Source organism: Lepidochelys kempii, chromosome 2, assembly GCF_965140265.1.
Source record: "Lepidochelys kempii isolate rLepKem1 chromosome 2, rLepKem1.hap2, whole genome shotgun sequence".
Lineage (NCBI taxonomy): Eukaryota > Metazoa > Chordata > Testudines > Cheloniidae > Lepidochelys > Lepidochelys kempii.
The window spans coordinates 46,558,550-46,575,870 of NC_133257.1; the positions used below are offsets into that span (position 1 = coordinate 46,558,550).

The 17,321-nt window shown below is 44.8% G+C and overlaps 1 long non-coding RNA gene across 2 annotated transcripts in view; it reads right to left on the reverse strand.

The window, feature by feature from the left end:
- The window catches only part of LOC140906533 (uncharacterized), a 170,387-nt gene that overhangs the window by 38,471 nt on the left and 114,595 nt on the right, over positions 1-17,321 (reverse strand). Inside the window, exon 3 of one of the 2 annotated variants that reach the window (XR_012157144.1) lies at positions 13,537-13,762. This is a non-coding gene — a long non-coding RNA (uncharacterized lncRNA). Of the gene's footprint in view, positions 1-13,424; positions 13,763-17,321 lie in introns of those variants that run through there. The other variant, XR_012157143.1, reaches the window with a different exon arrangement.

Sequence of the window (17,321 nt, forward strand, 5' to 3'; positions counted from 1 at the left end):
CAAAAATAAGGGACGGTACTTGGTCCTGCTGTGAAGGCAGGGGACTGGACTTGATGACTTTTCAAGGTCCTTTCTAGTTCTATGAGATAGGTATATCTCCATATTATAAATATATATATAAAAAAACTATGATAGCTGAACACAACTTTCTGCAGCTAGGGAGTTGCCTCTTAGCAGGGCCCTCCACATCCTGCCTAGCACAAAGGAGTGTTACCTCTGGAGCCTGCTCTTCATCTGTGTGGCTCAGCTAGTGGGCCTTTTTCTGTAGGCCTGATCCTGCAAAGACTTAGTCACATAGTAATAGAGCTGGGCAGGATTTTTTGTGCAAAACCTTCTTTTGCCGAAAAATGCAGATTTGAGTTGACTGAAACAATTCACAGCTTCAGGTAGATTTGCACAAATTGTTTCACTCAGAAGAAAAGGGGGGAAAAGGGTATAAATGGTATGTTTGGGCATTGTCAAAATAAAATGTTTCAATTTTTTGTTTTGGAAAAACATCCCATTTCAGAAAATTTTCCTCGATTTTTTTACTTAAAAAGAAACAAACTGAAATGAAACATTTGACTGAAGTGATTGGGGTTGACAAGTTTGAGATATTTCATTTTAGGTGACGCAAAACTATTTTTTTTTTTTTCAGTTTTTTGGACCTGTACTTGACCTGAATATTCAGTTATTCACACAGCCCTTTGTAAATGTTAGTCTTTATGTTTTGAAGCCAGTACCTAGGAATTATTGTATATATATGGGGTTTGATTTTTGCTTTTCTTAGACTATCTACATAAAGTCGTGTTAATATAATGTATTGTTGCAATTTGTCAGCTTTGAAATTGATATTTATTATTTTTAAAAATGGATCTAAAATTAGCTATTGTAAATATGATCCCAAGGTACAATATAAGGATTCCTTCCCCAGCATATAGTTTTGAGCCCCCAACTAGCTTAACATTTTAAAATATATTTTTCAGTTCTTTCATGTTAGTTGCATAATGCATGTGGCTAATGAGTAAACTCTTGAAAGTACATACCAAGGTGGGCTTTGATCTCACAAGGTGCCAAATGCCCCCTGCTCTCATTTAAGAGTCTACTACTGCAAATCCTTACCCATGGGACTGCTCACACAAGTGAGAGTTTGCGGGATTGTGCCCCAATCAATGGAAGTTGAGGATACTTAGCACCTTGTGGAATTAGACCCAAAGAACCCACAGTGATCATCACCAAGAGTCAACACTTCATATTATTTCCTGGTTTTAGAAGAAAAATGTAAGGCTAAAAACCCTGTTCTGAACCACACGGCCATTCCTGCCTAAACTCAGGGGTTTGGCTTGGAGCTCAGGCTTTTGGAAGATTTCTCTACCCCTTAGGACTGCACCAGAAATCTCATGACTTTTGCAGTCGTATTGCTGTGGGTGCCTCACATATCCTGACTGCAGACACTACAAATGTGAAAGCGATAGTGAATATAAGGAGATGGGTCCTGTCCAGGCAGCTAACAAAGCCTGCCGGAGTCCTACGTTTGTTCAGATTCACTAATGTATTAGTAAGGTGTAGATAACTTTCCATTTTTTCTTTAAATTGATTAATCTGGTATCATTTCTATAAAGGTAGTCTGATAAATCTAAGAGAGTATGGAGATGCCAGCCAAGAACTGAATTTCAAACTCTTCAGTTTACCATGGTAGACATATGTGATCAAGGTGCTGCTGATGTTGTTATTGTTTAAGATTTATATTATATATTATATTATAGCACTTAGAGGCCTCAAACTTATCTGGGCTCCATTGTGCTAGGCACTGTCTAAAGATAAAATACATGACTAAATATCTGCGGTGATACTATCTTTGCTACCTGAAACATATAACATCAGTGTTTCTCATTTTCCCTAAGCCTATTTTCTGCCATTAGATATTAATGAATTATATTAATTATATGTACTTACTTAGGAATGCCAAGGGAGAGCAGCTGGAAAATTATCCTCTAATTGATTCTGGGGTGCCAATTATGACTCTGTGCTCAGCAAAGTTCTTGGCAGTATCTCCTTCACTGACTTAAACACAACGACTAATTAGATTTTAATAAGTAATCATGCTTCAAGGAACAGGAATTTTTAGCAGTGTTGTGTCAACTGATTCACTAGAAATACATAGGAGGCTCTACACTTATGACAAAAAAATTACTTCTCCCCCAACCCTGTTTTATTCATCATGCAAACATAATAAATTACAATTAATAGTATGGAACAATTGACAGTATTACAGCATGTGTATTCCTTTTTCCCCTTTGCTTTATCTTCAGATAGGCTTATGATGAAAACATTGTAAATAAGCCTGGGCAAAAATTTTCCATCTAAACTGTTTTTCAACAGAAAATAGAGTTTTCAACTAAACATATTTTTTCAAAAAAACCAAATACATGAAAACCAAAATATTTTTATCTGGATACCTTGCTGCAGTGCCTCATGGGAGTTTTAGTTTGGTCTTCATGTCCCCATCTCCTCTATGGGCCAAGTTCTCCTGCTGGACTACAACTCCTGTGAGACCCCACAGTCAGAGACTCCCACAATGTAGCTGCCTCCCTGTCACCAAGGAGAGAGACTGTGGTGCATCATGGGAGATGTACTGTGACCTGGGAGTCTGGCCTATAAAGAAAAATAGAAGCATGAACTGCAACTCCCATGAGGCTCCGTGGCAAGATTTCTTAAATAAATTTTTTTTTTTAGGCAAAAAAAATTGACTTTTGATTTTTTGCCAAAGTCAAACATTTCCATTGAAATGTTTTCAGCAAAACCCATTTCCCAACCAGCTCAAGTTGTTAATAAAGGGACCAAGTCAATATATTTGTTATTTTGAAGGCTTGGGAATATGGGTTTTTAAAAATAAAATAGGAGAAAGTATCTTGGACAGGGATTAAAGAAGTTGGGAAAAGGGTATATTTCAGATACATTTCTGTGAGACAGCATGGGCAGATAAAACACTTGTCATCAACAAATGCACAGTTCTTGCAGTGTAGTCTACCATCTTTTGCCTCAACTCTGGAAACTCCCAACTCCGAGTGTCGATATGCTTAGTAGGCATTAGTATATCATCTTTGTGGTTGCAGTCTTAATAAACACAATTTAATATCCATATCAGCAAAATCTCTAGGGAGACAAACTATACCCAGTGCCTTCATAATTGATTGAGAGATGCTCTGACCTGTTCATGAACATCTGTATGCAGCTATTGTTTAACATTATGCAACTGAATACAGCCTATGAGGCATAATAATAATAACAATTAATAATAAAAACATAACATTTATGTAGTGCATTACATTTTCAAAGTGGTGCACAGGCACGAATCATTATTAACTAATTCTTAGCAGATATTGCCTAATTAAACATGAAATGAAACTGACAGAAATGCATCTTTCTCAGAAGGATAAGTTGAGAGCCTGATCCTGTAATATACAAAGGATCCTCTGAGAGAGTGTCCTCTCCTCCCAAAGAAACACAGGGTCCTAGGAAGCACTCAGGGTGGCATCCATGAAAGTACTTAGGTGCCTAAACCCCAACCTTAGGCACCTAAATCCCAGTTTTGACCACACTGTGATCCACCAAACTGCCACCAAATCCTGTAGGTCCAGAAACTCACTTGGCACCTAAGTTTTTTTGGATAAAAGTTCTCCGGATACATCACATGCTTTAGCCTCTGGGCATGCCACTGCTACTTCCCTTTAGGTGTCTGGATGTCTGTCTCGCACCTAAGCCCCAGAGCGATTCGTGAACCGGGGAAGATAGGTGTTTGGCCCCCTAAGGGTATGTCTACACTACAAAATTAGGTTGAATTTATACAAGTCATTTTTTTAGAAATCGTTTTTATATATTCGAGTGTGTGTGTCCCCACAGAAAATGCTCTAAGTGCATTAAGTGCATTAACTCGGCGGAGTGCTTCCACAGTACCGAGGCAAGCGTCGACTTCTGGAGTGTTGCACTGTGGGTAGCTATCCCACAGTTCCCGCAGTCTCCGCTGCCCATTGGAATTCTGGGTTGAGATCCCAACGCCTGATGGGGCTAAAACATTGTCGCGGGTGGTTCTGGGTACATATCGTCAGGCCCCCGTTCCCTCCCTTCCTCTGTGAAAGCAGCAGCAGACAATCGTTTTGCGCCTTTTTTCTTGAGTTACCTGTGCAGATGCCATACCACGGCAAGCATGGAGCCCGCTCAGGTAACTGTCACCATATGTCTCCTGGGTGCTGGCAGACGTGGTACCGCATTGCTACACAGCAGCAGCAACCCCTTGCCTTGTGGCAGCAGATGGTACAATAGGACTGGTAGCCATCATCGTCATGTCCGAGGTGCTCCTGGCCGCGTCAGCCAGGAGTGCCTGGGCAGACATGGGTGCAGGGACTACATTAGAAGTGACTTGACCAGGTCATTCTCTTTAGTCCTGCAGTCAGTCCTATTGAACCATCTTATGTTAGCAGGCAGGCGATACGGATTGCTAGCAGTCCTATTGTACCATCTTCTGCTGGGCAGGCAAGAGATGAGGATGGCTAGCAGTCCTATTGTACCATCTTCTGCCGAGCAGCCATGAGATATGGATGGCTTGCAGTCCTTCTGCACCGTCTGCTGCCAGCCAAAGATGTAAAAGATAGATGGAGTGGATCAAAACAAGAAATAGACCAGATTTGTTTTGTACTCATTTGCTTCCTCCCTCCCCCCTCCCCCCCCCCCCCCGTCTAGGGGACTCATTCCTTTAGGTCACACTGCAGTCACTCACAGAGAAGGTGCAGCGAGGTAAATCTAGCCATGTATCAACCAGAGGCCAGACCAACCTGCTTGTTCCAATAAGAACAATTACTTAGGTGCACCATTTCTTATTTGAACCCTCCGTGAAGTCCTGCCTGAAATACTCCTTGATGTAAAGCCACCCCCGTTGTTGATTTTAATTCCTGGTAAGCCAACCCTGTAAGCCATGTTGTCAGTCGCCCCTCCCTCCATCAGAGCAAAGGCAGACAATCATTCCGCGCCTTTTTTCTGTGCTATACTAAGGCAAGCATGGAGGCTGCTCAGCTCACTTTGGCAATTAGGAGCACATTAAACACCACATGCATTATCCAGCAGTATATGCAGCACCAGAACCTGGCAGAGCGATACCGGGCAAGGAAGCGACATCAGCGCAGTCACGTGAGTGATCAGGACATGGACACAGATTTCTCTGAAAGCATGGGCCCTGCCAATGCATGCATCATGGTGCTAATGGGGCAGGTTCATGCTGTGGAACGCCGATTCTGGGCTCAGGAAACAAGCACAGACTGGTGGGACTGCATAGTGTTGCAGGTCTGGGACGATTCCCAGTGGCTGCGAAACTTTCGCATGCGTAAGGGCACTTTCATGGAACTTTGTGACTTGCTTTCCCCTGCCCTGAAGCGCGTGAATACCAAGATGAGAGCAGCCCTCACAGTTGAGACGTGAGTGGCGATAGCCCTGTGGAAGCTTTCAATGCCAGACATCTACCGGTCAGGTGGGAATCAGTTTGGAGTGGGCAAATCTACTGTGGGGGCTGCTGTGATGCAAGTAGCCCACGCAATCAAAGATCTGCTGATATCAAGGGTAGTGACCCTGGGAAATGTGCAGGTCATAGTGGATGGCTTTGCTGCAATGGGATTCCCTAACTGTGGTGGGGCCATAGACGGAACCCATATCCCTGTCTTGGCACCGGAGCACCAAGCCGGCAAGTTCATAAACTGCAAGGGGTACTTTTCAATAGTGCTGCAAGCTCTGGTGGATCACAAGGGACGTTTCACCAACATCAACGTGGGATCGCCAGGAAAGGTACATGACGCTCGCATCTTCAGGAACTCTGGTCTGTTTCAAAAGCTGCAGGAAGGGACTTTATTCCCAGACCAGAAAATAACTGTTGGGGATATTGAAATGCCTGTAGTTATCCTCGGGGACCCAGCCTACCCCTTAATGCCATGGCTCATGAAGCCGTACACAGGCAGCCTGGACAGTAGTCAGGAGCTGTTCAACTACAGGCTGAGCAAGTGCAGAATGGTGGTAGAATGTGCATTTGGACGTTTAAAGGCACGCTGGCGCAGTTTACTGACTCGCTTGGACCTCAGCGAAACCAATATTCCCACTGTTATTACTGCTTGCTGTGTTCTCCACAATATCTGAGAGAGTAAGGGGGAGACGTTTATGGCGGGGTGGGAGGTTGAAGCAAATCGCCTGGCTGCTGGTTACGCGCAGCCAGACACCAGGGCTGTTAGAAGAGCACAGGAGGGTGCGGTATGCATCAGAGAAGCTTTGAAAACCAGTTTCATGACTAGACAGGCTATGGTGTGAAAGTTCTGTTTGTTTCTCCTTGATGAAACCCCCCTCCCCTTGGTTCACTCTATTTCCCTGTAAGTTAACCATCCTCCCCTCCTCCCTTCGATCACCGCTTGCAGAGGCAATAAAGTCACTGTTGCTTCACATTCATGCATTCTTTATTCATTCATCACACAAATAGGGGGATGACTACCAAGGTAGCCCAGGAGGGGTGGTGGAGGAGGGAAGGAAAATGCCACACAGCACTTTAAAAGTTTACAACTTTAAAATGTATTGAATGCCAGCCTTCTGTTTTTTGGGCAATCCCCTGTGGTGGAGTCACTGGTTGGCATTAGGCCCCCACACCGCGTTCTTGGGCATCTGGGTGTGGAGGCTATGGAACTTGGGGAGGAGGGTGGTTGGTTACACAGGGGCTGTAGCAGCAGTCTGTGCTCCAGCTGCCTTTGCTGCAGCTCAACCATACACTGGAGCATACTGGTTTGATCCTCCAGCAGCCTCAGCATTGAATCCTGCCTCCTCTCAACATGCTGCCGCCACATTTGAGCTTCAGCCCTGTCTTCAGCCTGCCACTTACTCTCTTCAGCCCGCCACCTCTCCTCCCGGTCATTTTGTGCTTTCCTGCACTCTGACATTATTTGCCTCCACGCATTCGTCTGTGCTCTGTCATTGTGGGAGGACAGCATGAGCTCAGAGAACATTTCATCATGAGTACGTTTTTTTTTTCCTTTCTAATCTTCACTAGCCTCTGGGAAGGAGAAGATCCTGTGATCATTGAAACACACGCAGCTGGTGGAGAAAAAAAAAGGGACAGCTGTATTTAAAAAGACACATTTTATAAAACAATGGCTACACTCTTTCAGGGTACACCTTGCTGTTAACATTACATACATAGCACATGTGCTTTCGTTACAAGGTTGCATTTTGCCTCCCTCCACCGCGTGGCTACCCCCTCAACCCTCCCCCCTCCCCGTGGCTAACAGCGGGGAACATTTCTGTTCAGCCACAGGCAAACAGCCCAGCAGGAACGAGCACCTCTGAGTGTCCCCTGAAGAAAATCATCCTATTTCAACCAGGTGACCATGAATGATATCTCACTCTCCTGAGGATAACACAGAGAGATAAAGAACGGATGTTGTTTGAACACCAGCAAACATACACTGCAATGCTTTGTTGCATAATGATTCCCGAGTACGTGTTACTGGCCTGGAGTGGTAAAGTGTCCTACCATGGACGATGCAATAAGGCTGCCCTCCCCAGAAACCTTTTGCAAAGGCTTTGGGAGTACATCCAGGAGAGCCGCGAATGCCAGGGCAAATTAATCCTTTCACATGCTTGCTTTTAAACCATGTATAGTATTTTAAAAGGTACGCTCACCGGAGGTCCCTTCTCCGCCTGCTGGGTCCAGGAGGCAGACTTGGGCGGGTTTGGGGGGTACTGGCTCCAGGTCCAGGGTGAGAAACAGTTCCTGGCTGTCGGGAAAACCGGTTTCTCCGCTTGCTTGCTGTGAGCTATCTACAACCTCATCATCATCATCATCTTCGTCCCCAAAACCTGCTTCCTTGTTGCCTCCATCTCCATTGAAGGAGTCAAACAACACGGCTGGGGTAGTGGTGGCTGAACTCCCTAAAATGGCATGCATCTCATCATAGAAGCGGCATGTTTGGGGCTCTGACCCAGAGCGGCCACTCGCATCTCTGGTTTTCTGGTAGGCTTGCCTCAGCTCCTTAAGTTTAACGCGGCATTGCTTCGGGTCCCTGTTATGGCCTCTGTCCTTCATGCCCTGGGAGATTTTGACAAAGGTTTTGGCATTTCGAAAACTGGAACGGAGTTCTAATAGCACGGATTCCTCTCCCCATACAGCGATCAGATCCCGTACCTCCCGTTCGGTCCATGCTGGAGCTCTTTTACAATTCTGGGATTCCGTCATGGTCACCTCTGCTGATGAGCTCTGCATGGTCACCTGCAGCTTGCCACGCTGGCCAAACAGGAAATGAGATTCAAAAGTTCGCGGTTCTTTTCCTGTCTACCTGGCCAGTGCATCTGAGTTGAGAGTGCTGTCCAGAGCAGTCACAATGGAGCACTCTGGGATAGCTCCCAGATGCCAATACTGTCGAATTGTGTCCACAGTACCCCAAATTCGACCTGGCAAGGCTGATTTAAGCACTAATCCACTTGTCGGGGTGGAGTAAGGAAATCAATTTTAAGAGCCCTTTAAGTCGAAAAAAAGGGCTTCATCGTGTGGACGGGTGCAGGTTTACATCCATTTAACGGTGCTAAATTCGACCTAAAGTCCTAGTGTAGACCAGGGCTATGTCACGTACGGGGCCTGATCTGATAGACATGCTCACCTACCTAACTCGGCTTTGTGGATGGCAGTGTTATTCCTGGATTTTCTAGGCCTAAAAATCATCAGCATTGCAACAGCACCGAGGTCTCCTTCATGAATCCCATCCCCAGTATCTCACAAGTTTGGGCTCTTGGGGGCAGACCCTCCCCCACAACACAAAGATTTCAATGGATCTGTGACAATTTACATCAACTAATGATGTGCCCCATAGATTTTCCTTTCTTAATGGATTTTGTTTAAATATAAAATATGAACTGTTACCTCCATGATTTCTTCCTAGCTATTCTTCCCTTTGTTATCTTTACAGGTCCAAACGACAATTAGCCCAACCTTGCTCCTTCAGCAGAGAAATCAACAGAATAAGTAAGCTCTGGGCATGGCTCACCTGTCAAGACAATGTCTATAATCATATGATCAGTTTCCTGGGCCACACATGGGATTTAGGCTTTGAGCCTTTCCAGCATCGATTCTGATATATGGGTTCAGTGCTGTAGTCTCTTTTGTGCATTGGTTATCAAAGTGAATGGGAGCAGTGTGTGCGGAAGGACTGGCTGAGAAGTTTTTATATTACGTATTCCATAATTTCTTCTGCTTTTTACACAAACTCAAGAAACTGTGTCTGCACAATCTAGAACTGCTTTACTGAAACAGCCTCTCCCTATTAAATAGTTTGTAGTGTACTGTAAGCAGTCAGCAATAAAATGGTTTAAAGGGACATTGATATTTGCCTCGGGTATGTTGTGTTGCCTTGTTTGTTCAACTGTCCGCATGTTTTAATGCTCAAACCATTCTCTGGGGTATCGAAGGGAGTTTCAAAGGAAGGGGGCTCGGGAGCATGCAGGACATATGTATCCGTACATTACTCTTGGATTCTTGAGCCACTTGCACAGTAAAACTACCTGGGCTGTGCTGTACCTGGGGCCCCCTGATGCATGGAGTGGGAGTGACTATATTTTGCCACTACCTGCAAAAATCTGACAACCTACATGTTTCTAGAGTATTTTAAATCTGTAAAGCAAACAACAGTATAACTAATCCAGAGCAACATTTTAGGGAATGTGGATGGGAGGAGGGGGAAATGAAGAGTATATTCATGGGGTGGGTTACTTAAAGGCCTGATCCTGAGATGTAGTCCATGCAAATTACTCCCATTGACTCCAGTGGGAGCTACACACAGGTAAATAATCATCTGGGAAATCAGGCATTAACACTGTGGAGTCATTTCTAACTTGATTCCGTACACTTGATGAACATTGGTCAATGTGATGAAATCCTAAATGTTTCATGTGAACTCCTCTTTGCTGTGTCCCCTCAGCAAATGAAATTTAAAAAAACCATGCTGGTCACGTTTATCTTCAAGGCTTGAGCACTGATCTTGCAGCTACAGTAACAGGACACCGTGGATTACACAAGTGGTGGGATTTTTATCTTTTAGCAGACATGGTATTGATGAGATGAAAAAGTGAAAAGAAGGTCAACCATGGGGAGGCCTCCAAATTAGCAGGATGAGAGCTGAAATCCTGCAAAATGTAATTAATGGTCATGCTGCCAAATTAGCACTGTGCATGAGTCATCGAGCAAAGCACATCAGTGATGCTTAGCTGGACTCAACTGCATGCTGTTTAACAAAAACCTCTCAGCAAACACATATTTATTTTAAATTCCAACATCAAGATGACCCACAGAAAGTTACCACAAGAGAGAATATGGGATTCATCAGGGATGCAAACCAGTGTTGATCAATAAGGACACCCTCAAGCCTTCACACACTCTTAGAATCAAGCTCTGAAGGAACCTATGTCTACCCTGCAGTGTAAGCCCAGGGTTAGTGGGACTCCAGTCAGCTGATCCTGGGTTAGAGAACTCAGAGCTTGAGTGTCTACACTGACTGTTAACCCTACATTAAGGATGTTCTAACCCAGGCTTGGACCTGGTCCTCTGGAATCCACACTGCACCACGTAGACCCAAGTCAAACCAACAATATCCAAGACTCCCTATTGTACTCCAAAAGGTGACCACTCTAGCTTTTTGACCGTGGTGCACTATGGGAAAACTTGACTGTCCATCTTGCATGCTACAGAAAGTTTGAACACCCGCCAACACATTCTGCTGACCATTTTGGTCTGTTCATGCCCAGCTACCAGAGTGAACGACATGTAGGAGGTGCCTTTTGACGAATTTCTCTTGCTTGCACTTTCACTCCTGTGTCAGGAAGCAGGCAGAGCTTTCGTGAGGTGCTGGAGGTGATTTCAGCAGTGTTTTCTGACCCACCAAAGGCACCTGACAACATTTATGATGGTGTAACCTATGCCTGCTTTGTGTAGCACTTTGTCCCTCTCTAGTGGCAGCTAGACAAGCTAGAGATTGATGAGCCTGCTATAGCTTTGGCTAAGAGACATATGACTTTTAGCTCAGGCTGTCACTGCTCATGCATTAAGCTCCAGAAGTCCCAGGTTTGACCCCAGCCAGCAGTGACCGAGGTCTGTTGGCGTTACAATGGAGCATGAGGAGGAGGAGGAGGAGGACGACACAGGTATGGCAGACTCAAATTGGCTGATACTGCTTATGACACTGGATACAGTTGCTGATATCCCCTACATAGACCAGCACTTCTGGAGCAGGGCCACAAGCACAGACTGGTAGGACTGCATTGTCATGCAGACTTGGGATGACGCCTGAAGAAAGCTACATTTCTGGAGCTTTGTGAGTATCTTGCCCCAACTCTCCAGCATAAAGACACATGCATGAGAGAGGCCTGGCTGATCCAGAAGTGGGTTACTTTAACTGTCTGGAAGCCGGCTATCTCAGACTGCTACAGGTCTGTTGCCAACCAATTTGGTGTTGGAAAGTCACCTGTAGGGTGCTGGCTATCTCAGACTGCTACAGGTCTGTTGCCAACCAATTTGGTGTTGGAAAGTCACCTGTAGGGTAAGTGCAGGGGAGTGTGAGCATGGATTCACAGTATAGATTGATGTAAGGAAGTGATTGAAGTATGGACTGATGTAGCTAACTGTATTGAGGAATAGTGTTTGCCTACTAATTTCTAATTGTCCCTGATCATGGGTTTACCTTTATTTTAAATACACATTGTATGATGTGATGCAGTGACAGCACTAAACTCTCTTGATAAAATAAAAAACTGTATTTATAAAAAAGTACAACATTAATCTATTGCCAAGTCAACTGCCATTACCACATTAACATACCAGTAACAACAGAACCTACAAACAAACAAACAGTACATTAACAAGTGCAAACAGTGAAACCATGTACAAGATGGAACCCCTCTACTGTTGCATGTCTCCTGGCCCCCTGGATTTGGATTATTTTCTAATTTTCTAGTCATCTTAATTATTGCTTTTGAAACAGAACATTTGTAGCCAGTTGTGACTGGGCTGCCAGGGGCGGACCGATCATTGTGGGCCCAGGTGGCCATGCACCCTTTCTCCTGCTGCGCATGCTCCAAGTGGAGAAGCCAGATAAAAGGAGGCAGCCCAGCTCAGTTGGAGTGGGCGATGGAGGAGGAAGGATGTTCCCTGCTGGTTCCTGTGACTCACCTGGCCCGAAGACCCAAACTACGCTCCAGGTGACTCGCTGACTGCGGAGACTGCCTCGGAAGCCAAGCCACCAATGGCTGCGGAAGCTGCTGGCTGTTCTGCGTCCCAGCCAAGAGGGTAGTAAGGCAATATAGACTGTTTGTTTGCTTTGCCAGGGGCCATAGGCTGATTGATATTTTGCCCTGCCCAGAGGGCTAATTTCCCCCAGGGCAACTGCCTGCCCCAGCCAGGAGGCTGCAGGGCCACAGGCTGTTTGCTTTGCCCTGCCCTGCCCAGGGGCTGCAAACTGCTTGCTGCTTTGCCCTCCCAGGGGGCTAATTCCCCAAGTGTTGCCACCTGCCCCAGCCTGGAGACTGCAGGGCTCTAGACTGGTTGTTCGTTTTGCCTCAGCCAAGAGGCTACAGGGCTACCGACTGTTTGTTTTGCCTGCCCAGAGACTATGGACTATTTGTCTAAGTGACCCTATTAGGGGGCCGGGACCCACTTGGCCAAAATCACCTGCTTAAAGGGGGGATCCCAGTGATGGGGTGCACCAACCCCTCACTGGGCCGACGGGGGCACCCTAGTTCGACACAGGACCCCTGTCACACCAGGTTTTCTCTTCTGTGCCTAACTCCTCTGCTCCACCACATGAGTGTACTTTGATGAAGGGGGGTAGGGGGAGTGTTGTCCCAAACTACAAGCCTTGGGCCGGTGTGGAATTTGCCTCCTCCATGTGTAGCCTGTTGGCCTGACTGGAACTGCCGCCCCCCCAAATATAGAAGTCAAACTACACCTATGCCTTAGTAGTGCAAAGGGCCTCCACTGCTCAGCTGAGAATCCACTTGGTGGGACAACTCTTAGCTAGACTGAAGAGGTAGGGGAGGCCAGCCACCCACACACACAGGACATGTCATGGGCGTGAAGGAGCATGTTGGGGGTGGGGTGGAGTACATCTGAGTTCCATGAATCCTCAACTGGTGTATGGTCCTTTAAGATACACTGGAGTCAGAGTAGCATGGAACCAGAATCAAGAGCAAGGTGCTCCCCGATGGCACTCCAATACTCATGTCCCCCACCACTAACCCCCCACACCTATCAGATGTCTGCACAGAAGAGAATCTAGTCCTGAGTGGTTTAGAACATGTATCTGCAACAAACTATCCTTTGCTCTCTTATAGGAATATGTTTTTTATAATTTCTATATCTCAGGTGACCAAATGCCCTACCCATTCACATTCAAATAAACTCCTAAAGACTCACTTATTTCACAATTCCCATAAGACGTTTGTCAATAACTTTTCTTTTTAAAATGACTCCCTCTGCTGGACTTTCCATTGTACCTTCTCTTGTCCGGGACAGTCTGCTAGGGTCTGTTCTGATGCCCACTGAAGTTGAACAGGAACCTTTTCATTGTCTTCAGATGAAGTGCCAGCCTCTTTGGTTCAGAACCAACAGGACACATGAGTCATATTTAATTAGGACAGGGGATCCCCTTTCGCTTCACTCAGATAATCTTGCAAACACTGTACTTCTAACATGCAAAGGAAGAGAGAAAATGGTGTTGTTCTGAAACAGAAGAGAAGGGAATAGAGCTTAGTGAATAGTGGGGAAAGTTTTTCACAAACATTCGTTCAGATTTGAAAATGAATTTGAGTTTGACCACAATGACTTTCTGTAGTGCTAGTTGTGACTGCCTAGAACCACTGTGTAGATTGGACCACAGGGGGAGCTGCAAGGGAGATGTGTGAATGTCCTAGGCTAGCCAGCTAGATAGAAAGAGAGATCATTCAGTTACTCACCAGGGCTTCCTGAATCGCTGTGCATTCTACAACGACCATAACAGGTCTGTTTTACAAACTTAGTTTTTCCCTGCTGTAAAGCTACCTGCAACCCACATTGGCAATCACAAAAGGAGAAATGCCTGAGGGACACCACTTTTCCTTTTGTAATGTTGTTTAGAATTTAATGCAGCTGTTGTTTAACTTTATACCACTGTGGAAGAAGATGGAGAATTTCTACGAGGCCTCAGAAGAAATGGAAAACACAGTACTAATAAGAAGAGCAGGAAGAAGAAGGGACTGGTGTGACATGACTTCACAAGGAAATGCTCAAAAACCAGAGGTTAAAAAATATTCAGTACTGTACCTAGATGAGGGGAGACATTCAAACAAGAATACATGATCAGCAATGGTTTGTAGAGAAAAGAGGACTAAAAAGGTTTAATGAGTTACTGCTAGCTAAAGGAGTTGGGAATAATAAGAAGGGCTTTTGCAAATAAATCGGGGAATCATACTAAAGAAAAAGTAGGCCCATTAATACACAAGATAAGACATGACATTAATGCTGACTCAAAAATGACCAAGATACTGTTTTTTAAAAATGAGCAATTTAAACAATTATGAAGTAATGGAGACCTTGTAATAACAGCTATAGATAAAGTGTAAATAATCAAGTGAAAATAAATCTAGCTGTTAATAAATCTAGTATATTAAGATAAAAGATCAACACAACTGTAGAATAATGGAACTATGAGCAATAAGCAGCATGGGCTTATAAAGAGCATCAGATAAACACGATGATTGTTTTTTTATTAATACTGCAAAATTAGTAGATGATGGGACTGTAGTAGAGGAAATCGATTTTAGTAAGACATTTGATAGAGAGGGTCATGAATTCTTACTCAAAATTAATTCAAATCAACTTGGATATGACAACTATAAAACTTACTGAAAACTGACTGAAGGACAAATAACACATATTAGCACACATAACAGCAATATATCTAGCTAGTGGGGGTGCCATAATGTGGTTTACTATTATGTCCCATCTTATTTAACATCTTCATTAGCAATCGGGAAAAGGGGTAAACACACCACATTAATGAAATATGATTAACACGGTTTGATTAAAAGAGTTAAATATTCAATTGTCTTCAGGTTCTTATACCAAAGCCTATCACCGTGGTATGGGAGTGCCTTCAAGAAGTATAGGAGGACTTGTGGCACCTTAGAGACTAACCAATTTATTAGAGCATAAGCTTTCGTGAGCTACAGCTCACTTCATCAGATGCATATCGTGGAAACTGCAGCAGACTTTATATATACACAGAGAATATGAACCAATACCTCCTCCCACCCCACTGTCCTGCTGGTAATAGCTTATCTAAAGTGATCATCAGGTGGGCCATTTCCAGCACAAATCCAGGTTTTCTCACCCTCCACCCCCCACACACAAATTCACTCTCCTGCTGGTGATAGCCCATCCAAAGTGACAACTCTTTACACAATGTGCATGACAATCAAGTTGGGCTATTTCCTGCACAAATCCAGGTTTTCTCACATCCCCCCCACCCCCATACACACACAAACTCACTCTCCTGCTGGTAATAGCTCATCCAAACTGACCATTCTTCAAGTTTAAATCCAAGTTAAACCAGAACATCTGGGGGTGGGGGTAGGAAAAAACAAGAGGAAACAGGCTACCCTGCATAATGACTTAGCCACTCCAAGTCTCTATTTAAGCCTAAATTAATAGTATCCAATTTGCAAATGAATTCCAATTCAGCAGTTTCTCGCTGGAGTCTGGATTTGAAGTTTTTTTGTTTTAAGATAGCGACCTTCATGTCTGTGATTGTGTGACCAGAGAGATTGAAGTGTTCTCCGACTGGTTTATGAATGTTATAATTCTTGACATCTGATTTGTGTCCATTTATTCTTTTATGTAGAGACTGTCCAGTTTGACCAATGTACATGGCAGAGGGGCATTGCTGGCACATGATGGCATATATCACATTGGTGGATGTGCAGGTGAACGAGCCTCTGATAGTGTGGCTGATGTTATTAGGCCCTGTGATGGTGTCCCCTGAATAGATATGTGGGCACAATTGGCAACGGGCTTTGTTGCAAGGATAAGTTCCTGGGTTAGTGGTTCTGTTGTGTGGTATGTGGTTGTTGGTGAGTATTTGCTTCAGGTTGCGGGGCTGTCTGTAGGCAAGGACTGGCCTGTCTCCCAAGATTTGTGAGAGTGTTGGGTCATCCTTTAGGATAGGTTGTAGATCCTTAATAATGCGTTGGAGGGGTTTTAGTTGGGGGCTGAAGGTGACGGCTAGTGGCGTTCTGTTATTTTCTTTGTTAGGCCTGTCCTGTAGTAGGTGACTTCTGGGAACTCTTCTGGCTCTATCAATCTGTTTCTTTACTTCTGCAGGTGGGTATTGTAGTTGTAAGAAAGCTTGACAGAGATCTTGTAGGTGTTTGTCTCTGTCTGAGGGGTTGGAGCAAATGCGGTTGTATCGCAGAGCTTGGCTGTAGACGATGGATCGTGTGGTGTGGTCAGGGTGAAAGCTGGAGGCATGCAGGTAGGAATAGCGGTCAGTAGGTTTCCGGTATAGGGTGGTGTTTATGTGACCATTGTTTATTAGCACTGTAGTGTCCAGGAAGTGGATCTCTTGTGTGGACTGGACCAGGCTGAGGTTGGTGGTGGGATGGAAATTGTTGAAATCATGGTGGAATTCCTCAAGGGCTTCTTTTCCATGGGTTCAGATGATGAAGATGTCATCAATATAGCGCAAGTAGAGTAGGGGCTTTAGGGGACGAGAGCTGAGGAAGCGTTGTTCTAAATCAGCCATAAAAATGTTGGCATACTGTGGGGCCATGCGGGTACCCATAGCAGTGCCGCTGATCTGAAGGTATACATTGTCCCCAAATGTGAAGTAGTTATGGGTAAGGACAAAGTCACAAAGTTCAGCCACCAGGTTAGCCGTGACATTATCGGGGATAGTGTTCTTGATGGCTTGTAGTCCATCTTTGTGTGGAATGTTGGTGTAGAGGGCTTCTACATCCGTAGTGGCCAGGATGGTGTTATCAGGAAGATCACCGATGGATTGAAGTTTCCTCAGGAAGTCAGTGGTGTCTCGAAGGTAGCTGGGAGTGCTGGTAGCGTAGGGCCTGAGGAGGGAGTCTACATAGCCAGACAATCCTGCTGTCAGGGTGCCAATGCCTGAGATGATGGGGCGCCCAGGATTTCCAGGTTTATGGATCTTGGGTAGTAGATAGAATATCCCAGGTCGGGGTTCCAGGGGTGTGTCTGTGCGGATTTGATCTTGTGCTTTTTCAGGATGTTTCTTGAG